The following is a 20,418-nucleotide window of genomic DNA, read 5'->3' on the forward strand; positions in this document are numbered from 1 at the left end:
TGACATTCTCATGGTGTCTCTTACAAATAGCTTCTCAGAGAACCAGCACTAGGAATTGGTGTTGCATTTCTAGTCCAAGACTTTTATTTTTCCCTAGTGCATCATCACTTCTGTTTGTTTAAATGATATGGTAACAACCTGCTATTTTTATATATCATTTTAAAATAATACCAGTTTATATAAACACACTGGACTTCAAATGAATGATCATATATATACATGATCCAAATAACTGAGTATTAGAGGTATTATCTAGTAGGTTTGGGTAGATAACACTGACAAATACCTTTTGAAATCTACAGATTTTAAATTATTTAGAGTTATTAAATTGATAAAAACTTAATATTTATTCATTGAGTAATCAACCTCGTTGAGATCTAGAGTGAAACTCTATCAGTGGGTTAGTGACAAATGGAGGATTCTGAACTGCTTTCGGTGGTCAGGGGCAAATAGGCAGGTATGGGAAAGGGACAGATTTTGATGAGTCAAGAATCCCTCTAAACACATCTCTGTCATGAGGAGTCATGAGGACTACTTCTGCCTCCTCCTTGACGGTTATCCTGAGTTGATAGGGACTTCATTTATTGACCTAAATTTTCTGAGTACTTGCTATGAGCTAGGCACTCTGCTCAGTGCTAGGGACATAAGGGATACGGTATAGTACGGCCCTTAATTAGCTCATAATCTCCAGGTGGAAACAAACACGTAAAGTCCCATATTTACAGTTCAATATAACAAGTGCTTTAATAGAGGTTTATAAAAATGCCATGGTAACCCAGGGGATTAAATTTGTAGCTAAGAAGTAGAGATGTGCAAATCTTAACAAGTAGGCAGCGTTAGCATATATCTCTAGGCATAGAGACAAAAGAGTCTGTTCTGGACAGGGAAAATTGCTTATATATTGGTATAGCTTAGAGTATTACTGGAAAGAGTGGGAAATTGTGTATGGCTGGTGCTGGTGCTTAACTTATGCTCTGGAGATAACAGTAGTAGAATATGAACAGGGATATATAGGTTGCTGTAAAGATCCCTATTTGTAACGGTAAAGAATGAAGACTTTGTAGGTAAAGGAAAACATTAGATTTGGGGAGAGTTGCTAGATAGGAATTATGATTTAGGAAAAAAAAAAAACTAGAGGCAAAATGCAGGATGCACTGCAAAGTAAGATGGAATCGTACTGTTAGGCATGTCAAGTTATATCATATGAAGTCACAATATCTTAAATGCTTTTAAAATTTCATACCAGAATTAAAATGTTGACCATTCATCTTAAGATCACCAAGGGCGGGCGCCTGGGTGGCTCAGTTGGTTAAGTGACTGCCTTCGGGTCGGGTCATGATCCTGGAGTCCCGGGATCGAGTCCCGCATCGGGCTCCCTGCTCAGCAGGGAGTCTGCTTCTCCCTCTGACCCTCACCCCTCTCATGCTCTCTCTCTCATTCTCTCTCTCAAATAAATACATAAAATCTTTAAAAAAAAAAAAGATCACCAAGGGCTATAAGGCTTAATGAGAGTGCTGAGTGCTGACACAATGTGATAGAGCTAAGAGGAACAGTGTGGTGAGTAAGAGCATTTGCTCTAGATACATATATATCTAGATCAACTTCTTTGTATTCATGTGACTTGTGCAAGCGAGGTAAAACTCCCTATACATGAATTCTTATCTGTAAAATGTGGAAAATGGTAATATCTTCTCCATTTAGCTGTTTTGGAGATTAAATGCATTATTGCATGTGAAGTATGTCAGCTGTAATTATTCCACAGTGGTTTTCAACTGGGGGGTTGATTTTTCCTCCCAGGGGACCCATAAAAATGTCTGGAGACATTTTATTTGAGGTTGTCACAGCTGGGAGGGTATGTGACTATCATTAGAGACCAGAGGATGCTTCTGAACAACCCGCAATATACAGGATAGCCAGCCATGACGAAGAGTTATTTGTCTTAAAATATCATTAGCGGCAAGACTGAGAAACCCTGCACTGGAAAATGCTAATTTTTCTGTCTGGGTTACTCCAGGGAAATTTTGGTCAGTCAGCTAGGAAATAAAAGCTTGATTCACAGAACTGTTAGATCCAGATATGATATGGGGTAAAAAGATGGAAAAGTTCCCAATATTCTATCAGTCATAGTAATTTGCTAGAAGCACAGAATTTTTTTAGAAAATCAGAATGTAGAAAGCTTGAAGAGTTTCCAGGAGAGTCAGAGACCTGGGCTTGATTGCCTTAGAGCCAAGAACAAAGCAGCAAGTTATGATTCACTCAGAAAAACAAACAAACAAACAAACAAACCCAAATCCAATAACACATAGTGCTGCTACTTCTAACTGCTGCTTCGCGTGTTTGATTCTTGGTACCAACATCCAGATACTTCCCTGCAGACATCTCCAGTGAACTGATTGCCTTTGCTGTGTGCTTGGCAGATCTGACTTCTCTCAGATGACCACCACTTAAAGAGGCTTATTTCTTTCTCCTGGCCTTTTGTGGGTGCATCAGATCAACAGAGCAGAGGTAACATGAGAACTCTAGCTCAAGGGAATCTTGGAAATTAGATTTTAAGCTAATCCACTTGACCTCTAATCTATTTACTCTCTTAGAGAAGGAAGCAAACTCAAGTTACTTTAGTGCTCATTTAGTATCCTAAATATCCTTTAACTTATGTTGTGACTCAAAATTTCCATCTTTAGGCATATGAGCTCCTACTGGTACTGCCTGTACTCTTCCACTAACTTTAATGATAAGATCAGGCAGTTTTAGGACATACCTTAGACAACACACCCCTTTGCCTTAATAACCAGTAATAACCAGTATTTCAGTCATCAGACTAAACATCTGAATTTCCCATTCATCCACAGGCAGCAAGAGCTCATTTTTGAGTAAAGCATCTATGGGTTGAATTGTGTCCTTCAAGAAAGATATGGTAGAGTATTAAATCTCAGTACCTCAGAATGTGACCTTACTTGGAAATAGCCTCTTTACAGAGGTAATCATTGGGGGGGGTGGGTTAGTCTGGTGATGGGTATTAAAGAGCGCACGTACTGAATAGAGCACTGGGTGTTATACGCAAACAATGAATCATGGAACACTACATCAAAAACCAATGATGTAATGTATGGTGATTAACATAACATAATAAAAGAAAAGAAAAGAGAAGAAAAAGAATGAAATTATCGGGGTCGACCCTAATCCAATATGATTGGTGTCCTTACAAAAAGGGGAAATTGGACACAGAGACAATTTTGCATACACAGAAAATGATGTGAGGACACAAATGGAGAAGATGGGTATGAGACTATAGGGGCATCGACAAGCCAAGGAGTGTCAAAGATTGTTGACAAACCCCAGAAACTAAGAAGCAAGGAAGAATTCTCATGTCTAAACTGTTAGATAAAGCATAGCCCTGCTTATACCCTGATTTCAGATTTCCAGCTTCCAGAACAGTAAGACAATACATTTCTGTTGTTTTAAGTCACCCAATTTTTGGTACTTTGTTATGGTAGCCCTAGGAACTAATACAGCATCCTTCCCTCAGGTTTCAAGGCCAGTGAACCAACAGAGCCTATAAGCATGAAAATGCAAAGCATTTGTCTCAGACCTATAAATAAAAGTAGTGTCCTCCAGTAGAATGGTAGGGTAGGTTATCAATTACTGTGTTAAAGAAGTGAAAGGGAAGTAAGTAGAGGCTCCTCTTGAGGAATCTATAAGCTATATGAGCGCTGGAACCTGGTCTTATTTACTAGTAAATCTTTAGAGATTATAACATTACCTATCACATGAGATGCTCGATACTTTTGCTGAATTAAAAATGGAAATGAGAAGATGGTGAGTTCTAAAAATTTTAGAAATATTTGAAAGTAGGGCATATTTATTCATGACAGAAAAGAGCCCATTTAAAGGAAGAAATCATAGATACAAACAACAAAAGTTAATTAACAAACCAAAGTACTGGTGTAGACAAAAGGAGCTAGAACCAAAAGGCAGGTAGAAGAGTTAGTTTTACAAATGTGTCAGGATATTTCTTCTTTTAAAGCATGAGCTGGTGAGATGTAGATATAATTCTAGAGGTGAAAATGTGGAAGTTGGGAGAGTTCATACAGATTGGCTTCTAATTTCCTGGTAAAGTGGGGACCTGGCAGCCTGCCGAAAATAACTGGACAAGGTGGGGGCATAGGGCTTGAGAAATATGGGCAAGATTTGGAATAGTCACTAAGGGAAATGAGAAAAGTTGTTGATGAGTATTAAGTAAAAGGATTGCCAAACAGAACTGAGGGGCCAACTGAGGTTGAAAATTAAATTTGTAATGGAGACAATCGGCTCCGTTATGTGATTTTCCCTAACAGCATTTGGCAACCTGGGAGCAAAAGCAGAGAAAATGGATGTTAGGGTTGGAGAATGGTGAGACAGGTGAGGCAGATGGTCAAGAGGGTGATGGATGAGAAGGTGCTACCAAGAGTGTATTTGAAATGATGGATCATGGGCTCCAGGGTGATTATGGAAGGAAGAGCTGCCAGGAGGGGCTGATATAGTTACGGAACAAAAAGGAGTGACCAGACAGGTTTCAGTGAGGTGTAACAGTAGGTTCATTGGGAGGAAGAAATTGAGGGGGTGGGGGACAGAGGTTGTGGTCAGATGGAGAATTTCAGTGTTCCAATTTCCTAAGAGTCGCATTCATCATTATAAACAAACCTTTACTAAATGGGAAATAAGCACACAGTCCCACATTTCTAGGTCAAAGATTCTATTCCTGTTGCTCATCTTCTTGAAGGAAAATAGAATTAGTGGCTATTATTTGGGATAGGAAGCAGAATAGTTTCGTGAATAAAGTTTAAAAATTAGTGGAAAAGTAATTTCAAATTCCCTTATCTATGTGATTAAAAGCTGAGAACTTTGTACATCTACTGTCAAAAGTTTCCTCTTTTGTCCTAATTTCACCCTTCTAAAATACCAGGTTTTTTTTGGACCTGCTAATTAATAATGCATTTGAATGCTACAAAATGTCCATGTATTACCAGAAAGAGGGTGATTTTCTTCCTCCTAAAACAATTCAATAACCTATTTCCTGCCCCTCAAACCTTTCTCAGCTACTCACAAATAGGTTTTTTGGGGCTGATTTTAGTTCCTAATGTAGATTTCTTAATCCTATAGTCTGAAATATGTTAGATCTTACTCAGTGTTCTCAAGTAAATTGTATCTTTCTGTAAAGGAGCATATTTCTAAAATCTAAAAGTAACTGGTATAGTTGAACAAGTTAAAAACATAGTTTGTTAGGAAATTCTACTAAGTAAAAATTAATCAAAAATTGGAATTACTTAAGTAGCTCTGTGCTTGGAAAATAATTAGGGTAATAAAAATATGAATTGTAACTTAAAGCTTTGGAGCTTATTGCCAGAAGGGTAAAAGTTTGGTAGAATCAGATTCCATAGAAACTTGCACCTCAAAGTACTGAGATGGACCTATAGAGACCAACAGCATTTGCCGAATAAACTCACTTACCCAGTGGTGGCTAATGCCAGCAACAGTTAAATTCAATCTACATATCTCAGTTAAAGACATAACACTGGAAAAAGAAAGGTAATTGTCTGACCAGTTGAATCAATCTGAAACTGCTTCTTTAATCTTCTGTATATTTCTGCTCTGCAAAGGTTAGGAGGTATTTAGGATAATTTGAGAAAGCCCAAATGGAACAGAGAGGATCCAAAAAAAAGAGGAAAAGATATATGAAACAGAACTGAAAAAACTTAACTTGTGTAATCTCGGAAAGAGAAAACTGAAGTGAGCCATGTTCACAATCTATAAATAATACCTCCTGGGTAACAATATAATGAAAGAAGGGAATTATTCATAGTCTCAGAAGACATGAGGACAAAGAGCAATGACTGGAAGCTAAAGAAAGAAAAATTTAGGTTAAATATTAAGAACACGATATGAAAGGTGGCCTATTCCTGTTAGGCTAATGTGAATACAACACTTTTTGTCCTACAACATAATAATTACCTGAGAGATTAAACAGTTTTCCAGAAAATTTCCTGTTTTTTTAATTGATAAATTTCTTCACTTCGATGTTAGAGCTTCATTAACCACTTTAACCTGAAAATTAACCAGTAGAACAACTCCCACTTGAAACTGAAAAAAATAAACCAATTATCCAAATAAATGGAAAAAATACGAAAGTAATTTGAGAGATATATGCAAATTTTTAACTCAGATCAAAAATATGTCATCCATGTTGCAGATTTACGGCCATGTGAAAGCTAAAAGCACACCATTCAGAAGATACTTAAAGAAAATCATTGAACTCTGCCAAATGCCATATGAGCTGGTTAAAGTATAAAAAAATTAGTTTCTGGGCGCCTGGGTGGCTCAGATGGTTAAGCGTCTGCCTTCGGCTCAGGTCATGAGATGCCTGGGATCATGAGATGCCTGGGATCGAGTCCCGCATCGGGTCTCTGCTCCTTGGGAGCCTGCTTCTCCCTCTGCCTCTCTCTCTCTCTCTCTGTCTCTCATGAATGAATAAATAAAATCTTTAAAAAAAAATTAGTTTCTTTAATAGAAGGATATTTTTTGGGAAAAAAGTCTGGGGAAGGTCTAGCAAATGAGAGGATTAACATTGAAGTTAATGGAGTAAATTTGGAATCAGAGAAATTTGGACTTGAATCTCTATTTCAGCACTTACTGTGTGATCTTAGACTTAAGTTCCCTCTATCTCAATACCTCTATTGTAAAATGATGACGTGTAAACCAGAGGGTTGTTGTGACAATTAAATTCCATATGATAATGTGTGCAAAGTGTTCTACCTGATAGCTGATAGTGCTCAATGAATTGTCATCTTTGGATTGAATGTGATGGAAATGGATAGAGGGACAAACAGTCATATGCACACATGATAATGTGATCAACTAGCGGAACAAACCCTCCTTTCCCCCTCAACTCTTTCCATTCCCTCTTCCCTCTTCCCCTTCCCTGCTTCCCTTAACCATTTGTTTTTATTTTGTAGGCAAATCTAACTGTTAAGTGGGAAGTATCTGTTTTGCAGAAAATCTCTATCAATGTCAAATTCCATCATGATCCCTATGAAAATCTTTCTGCTAAGTTAAGCAAAATAAAAAGTAAGATTTCACATAGGAGAATGTGCTCTTGTTAATCACATTTAATTTTGGTAATATATGGCTTGATATTCTCTATTAAGATTGATATTTAAGTTACTAATCAGTGAATTAGCTACAGCTAGGAAGTAAATGAAACTTTGAATATATGGAATATTTTATTCAGATAAAGCAGAGGTAACTACAGACTTGTTTTTCCACAAAAATAAGAAGATATTGGGATGCCTGGGTGACTCAGTCGGGTAAGGGTCTACCTTCAGCTCAGGTCATGATCCCAGGGTCCTGGGATAGAGTCCCACATTAGGCTCCCTGCTCAGCGGGGAGCCTGCTTCTCCCTCTCCCTCTGATGCTCCCCCTGCTTGTGCTTTCTCCTGCTCTCTGACAAATAAATAAATGAAATTTAAAAAAAAAAAAAAAAGAAGATATTATAGCAAGCATCACTAAAAGGAAATTTTGGTTGGTATGGGTGCCGAAGACTAGGAGTAAGCATTGTCTTTATCTGAAATGATCTCTTGGGGCACCAGGTGGCTCAGTTGGTTAAACAACTGCCTTCGGCTCAGGTCATGATCCTGGGGTCCCGGGATTGAGTCCCGCATCGGGCTCTCCCTGCTCAGCAGGGAATCTGCTTCTCCCTCTGACACTCCTCCCTCTCATGCTCTCTGTCTCTCATTCTCTCTCTCTCAAATAAATAAATAAAATCTTGAAAAAGATTTTTAAAATGATCTCTTACTTTGGCCTTTCCTTGAATTATCTTTCTACAGTCAATATATGATCCTTTTTATTAATCAAAACAAGCCGCATAATTGCATGAACAAGAAACAAATCGCAATATTTTCTTAAAATGCATTACTCCTACCAAAAAAAAAAAAAAGTAGAATTTCAGGTCTAAAAAAATTGTTTAGTAGACTGACACCAAACGGACATCAAAGAATGTGTTTAAATTTATCCTTTCATTAAATAATCATTTAAAATGTTGGCATTGCTTTGGGTTTAATCCTAAAAAGTATTTCTAAAAATATATGTCAGAAATTTGACAATAGCCAAAAAAGAGTAAAATAAGGAAAGTAATAAAAAAAGTCTATAATTGTATCTCTATGACCATGTCATTGGAAAGATCTGCTTAAATAAGATGCAAGAATCACAAATCACAAGAATAAAAATAAGTTAATTTGATTACAACACAGCTAGTAAGTTCTATTTAACAAAAGAGACAATAGATAGTTACCACGTACAGGGATCTCCTGAAAATCAATAAAATAAGATGAGAAACTCACCATAAAAATGAGTTTATTTTTTAATCACAGATTAATCACAAACTGAAATTCAAATAGCTAAGAAATACTTAGAGATGTTTTAAATTAAGGCAACAAAGAAACCACTTATTGGCTAACAATTGGATAATGGGTAAAAGCAAGTGTTAGAGATGTGGAAACTCTGGTAGATGAGACTTTACACTAATGTAGGTATTGGGGAGTTATCTGGCAGCTCTCTGTTACATTAAGGGTATGAAGTCCCTATGACTACAAAATTTTACTTCTTAGAAAATATCCCAGAGATTTCCTTAGGTAATATCATGAGAGGACACTCATGAAGACTTCCTCACAGATTTGCTTGTGGTAGCAGGCAATTGTATATAATCTAGTTGTTCATTTCAGGAGTAATACTACGTAAGGAAGAGAAGTAAATGACTGGTAAGACACACAGCAAAATGAGTAAATCATAAAAATATAGTAATGAGGTGCACTGGAGTGGCTCAGTTGGTTGAGCATGGGACTCTTGATTTCGGCTCAGGTCATGATCTGAGGGTCTTGGGATGGAGCCCCATACTGGGCTCCCCACTCAGGGTGGAGTCTGTTTGTCCTTCTCCCTCTGCTCCTCCCCCAGCTCACACTCTCTCTCAAATAAATGAATAAAATCTTTATAAAAAAACGTAGTGATTAGTAGAAAAAAAGAGAAAGAAATAGACAAAAGTTTACCCCACAATAAAATGTATTCAAATTGAAATATATGCATGTAAAATGATTCTATATGTGTTGCCTCTGTACATCTGTATGGCAGCACAGACAACTTAAAGGATTTCTGATAAAGACATTAGTTATCTTTGTGGGGAATGGGAGGAGGAGAAGGATGGGAAAAAAGAAAGGAGGAATGAAATAAATAGATAAATGAGAGAAATTTGCCAAATGACAGTTGTATTTTAGGAAATGAAGGAAATTATTAACAATTATTAACTCAACTTTCAGTATCAGAGGTTAAAAAAATAGCAAGGAAAGTGTGATAAATCGTATGTAATATTTATTAAAATTTGTATTTCTACTTGATAATTGTTCTATGTAGAGTTTCATTGTAATAGCCTTCAGATAGCACACAATGCCAAATTTGGCAATAATATAAAACAACAGAAATTTAGAAAATGAAAAATGCTGAAGCTAATTCGAGACTTTAAAAAGTATACTAGGCACTTCTGGAAATCTGCCCAATTCTCCATGACACCATTTCTCTGTCAACTGCCACTTCCCTCTGCCTCTCCCTACCCCATTTGTCTCATTAACTGGAGTGAGATTCTGGCAGCCAAACCATGCCCAGGTGGGTCAATAGGGATCTATCGCCCATGAAGTGGGAATTAGGACCCAGAGACAAGGACAGTATCTACTTATCCAGGAACTGAGGAGATGTGATCTGAGGAACATTTCAAGGGTTATATTCTGACTGCTTGTGTACAGAGAGGCAATAAAAAGCCAGCCTCTGCCCAGCATGGAAAGATGTGCAGAAGTGCAGAGAGGGAAAGTAGGAAAAAGAGTACTCTTTGGTTCCTTATTCTAGGTGGTGCTGCAACTAATTTCTCCCAAATATTCCAGCCTTCTTTCAATAAATTCCCCGTTTAAAAAAATTATTCCGTTAGCTTGAGTTGGCTTCTGAAATTCTCAGCCTAATGAGATTTGAGTAACTATGGTGTAGACTTCCGGTACTCACCCACATCCTATCTTATTTTCTCATATCTTTAACTTTCTCATCTCTCACCCTCAAGTCTAGCATGTCTACATCTGGAATCTTGCATAGGTTCTCGGTCTTATATTTTCATCTGTTTCTATAGCAGTGCTTTGGAGCACATGAACATTTATTTAAGTGATAGAAAACAATAAATGCGCCTTCTTCACAAGGAAAAAATAAAGAGCAGAGAAAACTTACTGGCTCATAAGACTGAAAGTCTAAGAATAGTTGGTTTCAAGAAGAGCTAAATCCAAGGGTGAAATGCTCTTACCAGCAAGGCGACACTCTTTTCTGTGAAGTCTGCTTTCTTGTGCATGGGTTTCTCTTTGCAGACTGCAATGGCAAAGACAATCAGAGCAACTGTGTTATTATATTGTGATAGTGAGCAAACACTAGTGAAAAGTGATTTCCTCTTCATAATTGTTCCAGTGATTTCCAGTGGCCTGATTCTTGTCAAGTGGCTGTTCCTGAACCAATTATAGTGACTTGGATTGATGTGTCTTCACCCAAAGCCACTTGGGATCCAGGGAGTAGTTGAGGATAGCTCCATGCAAAACACATTGACTCAGAAGAGTCTAGGCATGGTCTCTAAGGAAAACCTCAATGTAATGCCAAAGGAAAAAGGGCCAAAAATGCTGGACAAAAACGAAAGTAACCAAATTGATCATTTTAATCTCTCACCTAATAAGGTTTTATAATTCCACATTGAGAAAACCTCAGTTACTAGAGAAAGAAAACCCCATTCAAACCTGAAATTTGTATTGGATTATAGAAATATACCACACAAAATGCTCAAAGACCCATCAAATGTGTACCTTATCAAGGGATGGAGAATAAAAGAATCATGAAGAGTAATAGTGGCAGTTGCTCTTGCTAATTCAAAGAATTACGGGAAAAAATCATAAAGCCTTCTAAAAAATCCTATTTTGGTCTCCTCGACTGCTACTGTTTTTATGTTGAACGTTTAAACACTCCTGTAGGAGGAAAAAAAAAAAAACAACACAAACACTAACACCTTAACTTTTTTTTTTTGTTGACTACAACGTTTCTTAGCTCTAATGCAGTTTTTAAAAAAGATTTATTTATTTATTTGACAGAGAGAGCACAAGTAGGCAGAGCAGCAGGCTGAGGAGAGGGAGAAGCAGGCTCCCTGCTGAGTGGGAGCTTGATCCCAGGACCCTAAGATCATGACCTGAACTGAAGGCAGACGTTTAACCCACTGGACCACCCTGGTACCCCAGCTCTAATGCAGTTTTTAACCCAAAATATGTCTCAGAATCTACTGACCAGTTTTTATAAAGTGTTCCTCTTTGGGCTCCATCCCCTCCAACCTCAAAGAGTTTTCCATTACATTTCTACTTCAATAGTGTCAAAAAATTATCCAAGATTTGAAAGCAAACAAACAAGATTACTGGGTATGTTTTCAATTCAGTGCTTATCCTGACTTTCTATTGTCTGATCTCTTTCATAATTTTGTTGGGACAGAAATTAACTTGTAAACCTTTTTCTTAAAATATAGAAATGCAAATAATTTCTATCCTATAGAAAAGATAACTCCAAAGATTGCAAAGATTTATGTCACTATTTGACTTGAACCATGTTTGTTTTCCTATCATTGCCTATAAATACCCAGCCTTTCAAATGCTTTTGGTTTTTACCACTTGCTGGTTCTGTCATTAGCTAGTTAGTAGGTTAAATAAAACTTTTGACACATGCTCATTTTATATTTATATGAGAGTCATGATGACTTTACCTTTTTGAAAATTATAGTTTAAAGTAGTTTACTCTGTCATTTACTTATTATTTATTTTACAGGGTTTCACTGATAATTTATAAATTTATCAAATAGGCTTTTGTTTGTCAAATTTATTTTTGATCAACTGAGCACCTGTATTCTTACTTCATAATTTTAAGAACTAAAGGAAAATAATATTTCAACATGGTTTTCTTTTTTTCCCTTTTAAAAGGTATAACAATGTTTTGGGTTCAACTTGGGTCATTTGGGCCAGGCATTTAAAAAACTTCCTCCTGCAAGTGAAAACATAAGAATGAAATATCTTGTTGGCTTCAAGTTGTTGCAATAACAAAGCAATTAAAGTACACATTCAGAATTTCCTCTGAAATATTTTAAGGCGATACACAAGGTCATGTTAACACATTTATATATCATTTGTGTATATGTTGACTTCCATGTGTGGGAAAAAGCTGAATAGAAGAGCAAATATAATATGCCACCTGCTCTTCTAGATAAGAGAAATTTTCATTTCATAAAGAAATACACTTACATATGAGTGTGTATAAACAAAGGTTATTTTTAGACTTTCAAAGCCACAATATTTGAGAAGATGATTTACTATCTTCTTAAAACATCATATTAATGACCCACTTGCCTCACCTGAGGGATTCCTTCCTTCCCACAAGCAGTTTCCCTTAGCCTAATATTGTTATCCACTGGCACATAATCTGGTTGTACAAAAATACTAATTGGCACCTTTTAAGTTTTTATTTTTAAAATTGTCTCTCTACTTAATTTTTATTCTTACAATATCTTTTTTATCCTACTCTCTATTCCTTTATTTCATATTAGATTGCCTTTACAAGAATTTTTTGATTTTTTATTTGCATTATGTAGTATATTTTGGGAGAATTATACAAAATAATATAGACAATATGTAATATATATACCATGTATCACATGGTAGTGATTGTTACAACTGAAGCTTAGAAGGTTGAAATTGAACCACTCTCTATATAAATGTAAAAAATCTCAGATAAAAGTTTTGAGGGAATAGGCTAGCTGGCAATTGAATATCTTGGTTATTATATCAAGCTCAGTTCTCTGTAGGATGCTTAAAACATCTTTGTTGAGCTGAATCAAATAGAAACACAATATGGTATTAAGAAGAAAATATTTTTTCAAGTACAATTCCTTCAAATTAGCATGCACAGAGAGTATATCACTGTGCTTGCTTTTATTTGTAACTATTATATGACAAAGATAATTCAGATTTTTTTAAAAAAATTCTTGACTCTTTTGGTAGCCTTGTAAGTATACAAAGAGAGGGACTAAATTTGCACCATTCAAGCTTCTACCCTGGAATTTTTTATGGCTTGCTTTATTTTCATTAGTTTCTAATAAATTAAAAGAATTTATTCAATTGATATTGCTTGCTATTCTTTGTTAAATAAGTGTTGGAACCAAAATGTGATTTGCAAATGAACTTTATAAGCTGAATTCTGGCTTTTATTTCATATTTCATTTTTTCCATTTTTTTACCTTCTCTTTACTATTCTCTATCTCTTATTTTATTCTTTGGAAGGACACTGTCTTAATGCTGCTCAGCACTTAATATAAAACTTAGGTGAAAAGAGGGAATAGTCACTAGACATTTAAAAATATTTCTTAAATTTAAAAAATGTTAACTCATTACTGAGATTATGCATGAATAGGGCATTAGGTTCTTTCTTGCCTTTCTCTTTTTATAAGGTGATTTTTAACAGTCTCACTTGATAAGATGTGGATGGGTTAACCTAAAGTGCACTGTATAGATCACCTCTAGAAAGAGATTAAAGCATATTCTTTATTATCACTGGGTTACAGAGATAGATGCAGCTGCTAATTTAATAGCACTTGGATATGCTATAACTCAAAATAAGTTCAGCCTAAAGATTTCCTTTCACAAATACACTGAAAAGCACACTTTATTGAGCAGAATTTGGTATAGCTGATACTAAGTTGTGGACTAGGCAGTCACCTAAATCGTAAAATTTGGATTCTGCTTATAATAACAATTTCATCATCTCTCATCCCACAATTTTCACTGTATTTTTTTTAATTTGAGAAGCCATTTATTATCTTCAAAAGTTCCAAATTACAAGTTCTCTGTATGATAGTTATACTAGAAGGTAAGCTTCAGGAGTTACCACATCTGTCCATACACTGTTCTAATGATTACTAACACCTAACACACACTTCCTGTCACATAAAGGCCCTTGATACGTGTATGAATGTTTTCTTTTTAAATAACTGAATAAATGAACAATGAATAAGGGAATAAACACATTTTAGTCCAATAATTACAACTATGCTCTGGGCTTTGGAAAATAAACATATCTAGAAGGATAAAAGGCATCTCTAAAAAAAATAGCCATCCTAAACACACTTGTTTTATTTTACAAATCTGCAAAATACAGGTTCTGAATATATGTAAAAAGAAAATGTTGGTACAAGATAAATAAGCAAGAGCTACAAGATTGAGTAGGCACATGTATTTTTTTTAATCTTTCCCACAGATTTATCAGAAAGTCCAAAATGAACTATGCTTATTACTAAAAATTTTTGGTTTTAGCATATGTTTAAAAAATCTTAAAACGGGGCGCCTGGGTGGCTCAGTTGGTTGGGCGACTGCCTTCGGCTCAGGTCATGATCCTAGAGTCCCGGGATCGAGTCCCGCATCGGGCTCCCTGCTCGGCAGGGAGTCTGCTTCTCCCTCTCCCACTCCCCGTTTGTGTTCCCTCTCTCGCTGTGTCTTTCTCTGTCAAATAAATAAATAAAATCTTTAAAAAAAAAAAAAAAAAAATCTTAAAACGGTAATGTCAGGTTTCATCCAAACTTAGCTGGCCCTACTGCAAAAAATATCAGGTATTTGCAAAATAGCTGGCTAAGGTACACATATTGGTTTCAGCCATAACTGATTCACTCACTACAAGAATAATATTATAGATTCAGGGAGGTATGCGGTTTTCTAGAATTTTTTATTTTTTTAATCAATATTCTGAAGCTTTGGATATCCATATCTAATATGTGCTATTGATTCAATGCAATGTCCTTTGTATATGTGAGTCTTGTTTCTATAATTTATATTTAGTTATACTTCTGAGAATAATTTGGTATCAGATTTATGTTATAAATCATCAACCTTTTTAAAAATTTCATAGCTCAGTCTTACTTTGTATTTATTTTATTATTTTAAATCCCCTTTGTGACATACCCTTAGGCAGGCATAAGATTTATTTGTGCACATCTGCATGACAAAAAAGAATATTAGTTGTATAATATTTAGCTTTCATCAGTTTTCAAAACATAAAAATCATTTTAGTAATAATTTCACATGTATGTATATATGTATGTATATAGAACATACATGTATTATATATGTTAAATGTAATTCTATATTATTTATATAATATATAATGAAGTATATATTGGAAGGTATTAAGTTGCAAATCAAAGTTCACTTCTTACCATATATTATTTATGTAAGAAACTACATATGAACAAAAAGAGAATCTCATATTCATAGTTGAAGTCTATAGCTTATTTGTTGCTTTATAACATGTGTTTTGCATAATTAGGCTGGGTGGCTACATTTATTGTAGGTAGATTTAATGTCAAATAATATGACATTGAACATTAGATTTATGGCCAATTTATATGTGAACTTTAAGAGAAGATCAAATAAGCCATAAAATAAAACACTATGTATTTTATCACTTGTAATTACTTAAGAAATTGACTCAAGAGAATGCAAATTGCTCATTGGTGTCAATTGCTGAGTTGACAAAAACTAATAAAATATGAATTAGAAGACAATTTTTAAATGATCTAAATGTAAATGTAAAAATTTAGGCTGGAGAGAGCACAGGTTTTAAATATATGGTGCTGTGTCTACACAACACATTCTGGCAAGTAATGTATTGAGGCATAAGGACACAAGCAACAGTTACTTGACAGCTGGCTTCCCACATTCATCATGTAGAAAAACTGCTGATTGTATTTCAGTTTTTCACCTGTATACGCACAAACAGAAGTATTGATTGTCATCCAAAGCAGCATCTTGGAAAAGATGGGTCACTGATTTTCCCCAAGGAAAGAGTTCATTAAAATACTTCTTTTAAACTCTTACTTTTGGACTTCATTTTGACATAACTGTCCTATAGAGTTTGAATCACAATTCTATCTTGATATTCTTAGACAGCCAGCTATACTCTGACATGCTGATGTAATTCATACCTTTCAACAATTGAATAGGAGAAAATCTTCTGAAACTCGACAGTATTAATAAAAGTGTAGAAGGTTTACATATCATACACTGCTCATGAAATTTCATCAGGATTAGTACTTCTACATAGAGTAGTAACAAAAATTAAAAATTAAATATATTAGTGAATAGACGAACAAATTGTATGAACTGGTGATAATTATCTTTTGAACTCTTGTTGCCTGGGGATTCAAAGATGAGGCTTTCTCAGGGAACTTATAAGATACGTGTGAATTCAAGACAAACACAAAAAATGCTCAATAGCAATATGATTGATACATGAAAATTGAATAGGAAGAAATGTGAAATATAACGTGGATGTAGATGATTAATCAGCAAAAGAAAGAATCAGATCTTCAGCAATAAGAGTTCAGATTGGTCTAGGAGGTGTTACTTAAAGATTTGTAATAGAGGAAGGAACTGAGTTGAGTCTAGAGGAAAGATTGGTTTGCTTGGGTAGAAAATAGATATCATCTTAGGAAACTAGAAAAATATTGCAACAGATGACTGATGAGCACTTGTGCATGTGTGCTTGTACACACACTTAGGGAAGCATAATGAGCTAGAAGAATGAGGCGAGACCTCCTTTTTCTCATTTTGCAGCAAATAATGAGCAAATCCCTGGTATCAGTAAGAAGTTGATGAGCATATTGCCTCTAAATCCAAGTAAATAGAAGATGCTTTATATTGTAATTCAACGTTGTGAAGGAGACAGATGTTCCAGACATGTTAGGTATCAGGAGAATAGATTTAGTCTTTCAGGCAATTTTTAGTATAAGACGTGTGATTCTTTTTTTTTTTTTAAATAGATTTATTTACTTATTTGAGGGAGAGAGAGAGAGATAGAGAGGGCATGGAGGGGGAAGGGGCAGAGCGAGAGAGAGACTCTGGCAGACTCCCCGCTGAGTTATCCCATGACCCTGAGATCATGACCTGAGCCGAAACCAAGAGTCAGATACTCAACCAACTGAGCCACCCAGGTGCTCCAGATGTATGATTCTTAAACATATATTCGGTAGTAAGGAAAGGAAAAAAGACAAATACAATAGCAAACTGTTAAACAGAGCATAAGACTACCACCGTGGTATTCTTCCTTTGTTACTTCCTGGTCAATAGTGAAATGGAAAACTACAGGAGGTGACCTACCCAGGAAATAGTAAATCTGATTCTTCAGACAACTTACCACATTTTTTTTAAAAGATTTTATTTATTTATTTTTGTGAGAGAGAGAGCATGAGCTGGGGGAGAGGCAGATGGAGAGGGAGAGGCAAGACTCCTGCTGAGCAGGAAGCCTGATGCAAGACTAGATCCCAGGACCCTGAGATCATGACCTGAGCTGAAGGCAGACACTTCACCGACTGAGCCACCCAGGCGCCCAACATCCCACATTCTTAAAAGTGACATACATTCATTCTACTGAACAAAGATAAGGATTTTATTTTATTTAATTTATTTTTTAAAGATAAGGATTTTAGTGCTTGTATTACATTTATAAAGATTTATAAATATGTAAAAGTTCTGCTGTAAATTCAACTTTCATCTCAATAATCTAGGATTTCATCCCAAGTGAAATTCCTGATGTATCAATATAGCTAGTGGCATATGGAATTTTCTTGGATATTTTGGGACTAAAATTCATTAAATGGGCAACTTTACTTTGCCAGCCTAAACAGGCTGACCCACAAGGCATGGAATGACTGCATCCAAAGCCAAAAGGCATGCAGTTACTCAGAGAGGGATGGAAGAAGTGAGAAAGCAAATGAGTAATAGTGGGAGGCCTGTAGGATCTTGGTTAGAACAGCCTCTCTAGTATCCAAAATCTATAAAGAACTTATCAAACTCCACACCCAAAGAACAAAGAGTCCAATCAAGAAATGGGCAGAAGACATGAACAGACATTTTTCCAAAGAAGACATCCAAATGGCCAACAGACACATGAAAAAGTGCTCAATATCGCTCGGCATCAGGGAAATCCAAATCAAAACCTCAATGAGATACCACCTCACACCAGTCAGAATGGCTAAAATTAACAAGTCAGGAAACGACAGATGTTGGTGAGGATGTGGAGAAAAGGGAACCCTCTTACACTGTTGGTGGGAATGCAAGCTTGTGCAGCCACTCTGGAAAACAGTATGGAGGTTCCTCAAAAAGTTGAGAATAGAGCTAACCCATGACCCAGCAATTGCACTACTGGGTATTTACCCCAACGATACAAATGTAATGATCTGAAGGGGTATGTGCACCCTGATGTTTATAGCAGCAATGTCCACAATAGCCACACAATGGAAAGAGTGAAGATGTCCATCGACAGATGAATGGATAAAGAAGAGGTGGTATATGTATACAATGGAATATTATGCAGCCATCAAAAGGAATGAAATTCTTGCCATTTGCAACGACGTGGATGGAACTGGAGAGTATTATGCTGAGTGAAATAAGTCAATCAGAGAAAGACATGTATAATATGTCCTCACTGATATGAGGAATTCTTAACCTCAGGAAACAAACTGAGGGTTGCTGGAGTGGTGGGGGGTGGGAGGGATGGGGTGGCTGGGTGATAGACAGTGGGGAGGGTATGTGCTATGGTGAGCACTGTGAATTATGTAAGACTGTTGAATCACAGACCTGTACCTCTGAAACAAATAATACATTGTATGTTAAAAAAAGAGAAGAAGATAGTAGGAAGGGAAAAATGAAGGGGGGGGAATCGGAAGGGGAGATGAACCATGAGAGACTATGGACTCTGAGAAACAAACTGAAGGTTCTAGAGGGGAGTGGGGTGGGGGTTTGGTTAGCCTGGTGATGGGTATTAAAGAGGGCATGTACTGAATGGAGCACTGGGTGTTATACGCAAACAATGAATCATGGAACACTACATCAAAAACTAATGATGTAATGTATGGTGATTAACATAACATAATAAAATTAAAAAATGCAAAAAAACCCCAAAAAACAAAAACAAACAAAAAAATTTAAAAAAAATAAGTAATAAATGGGGGGAAAAAAGAACAGCTTCTCTTAGCTGAATGATTTTGTCACTCAGAGAAGCCTCCTTGAATCCCCGTGTGACCCTGGTGGGATTGAACATTGAATGCAAAGAGAAATCCATAGTCAACATGTACAAATATCCATCCATAACAAAATGAATAAACTCAGTCTGATAAATGAGCAATTAGAACAGCTAAAACTAGGGTGTTTTTCCCTGTTTTTTTTGTTTTGTTTTGTTTTTAATTGAGCATTTTGACTATTTGGGTCAAAATAGTGAATTTGAGATGACAAGAAATAAAGACAGAATTATATATTTAGGTAAAGAAGCCTTGTTGGAATTGATTAAAGTTCAGAACCAAATTATTATTTGCATCTGGCCAGTAAGTGAAAAGAAAAACTGATGATCTGAAAGTATCTGTTTTTTTAAAAAATATCAAAAGTTGCAAGATTACTCAAATTTCCATTTATTTATATCCAGAGAAAAGAATCGTGTATATTTTGTTTCATTAAAATGGACTTTAAATGAAACATAATTTGTTCAAAATTTAAAATCCTCACAGAGAAAAATAATTTTAAAAATCTCTATAATTGTGGTATAGTAAGACTATTAAATATATTTTTACCATGGCCCAACTCAATTACGGTAAAGCTTTTTCATTTTTACAATGATGAACTCATAATTTTAAAGATGGCTTATTATAATTTAAAAAGGGGGAAGGGTAGGGGCACCTGGTTGGCTCAGTCGGTAGAGCACTTGACTCTTGATCTCGGGATTGTGAGTTCAAGCCCCATGTTGGGTGTAGAGATTACTTAAAAATAAAATCTTTAAAACATTTAAAAATAAAAAATAAGAAGGGGACAGGGTATAAAACCAATGAGGAAAAACTAGAAACGAAAATGAGATCTCTGAGGATAATTTTAAAGAAGAGGGAGATAAAGATTACCAACAGAAAAATGATACATTGCTAAAAAGTAAGTCCTCTGTTTGAAAAATGGAAAAAATAAAATTGTAATTCAGATAAATCTATTAAACATATAAACATATTACATATAGATTTTTTTTTAAAGTGTATGTAAGAAATAATCTTATACAAAAACAAGAAGGGAATGGGATTCAAAATCAGAGCCATCATTGTGATACTTTCTTTTTTATATGTTATTCATTACATATTGTAAATTTTATAACTTTAAGAATTAGATCATGTAAGTTAATGATTAATTTAAATTGATCAGTTATTTGAGGTTCATTATGGTGTCAGAGAAGACATCTGATTAGAAACAAATATAAAAGTATACCACC

Source organism: Neomonachus schauinslandi, chromosome 2, assembly GCF_002201575.2.
Source record: "Neomonachus schauinslandi chromosome 2, ASM220157v2, whole genome shotgun sequence".
NCBI classification, from domain to species: Eukaryota; Metazoa; Chordata; class Mammalia; order Carnivora; family Phocidae; genus Neomonachus; species Neomonachus schauinslandi.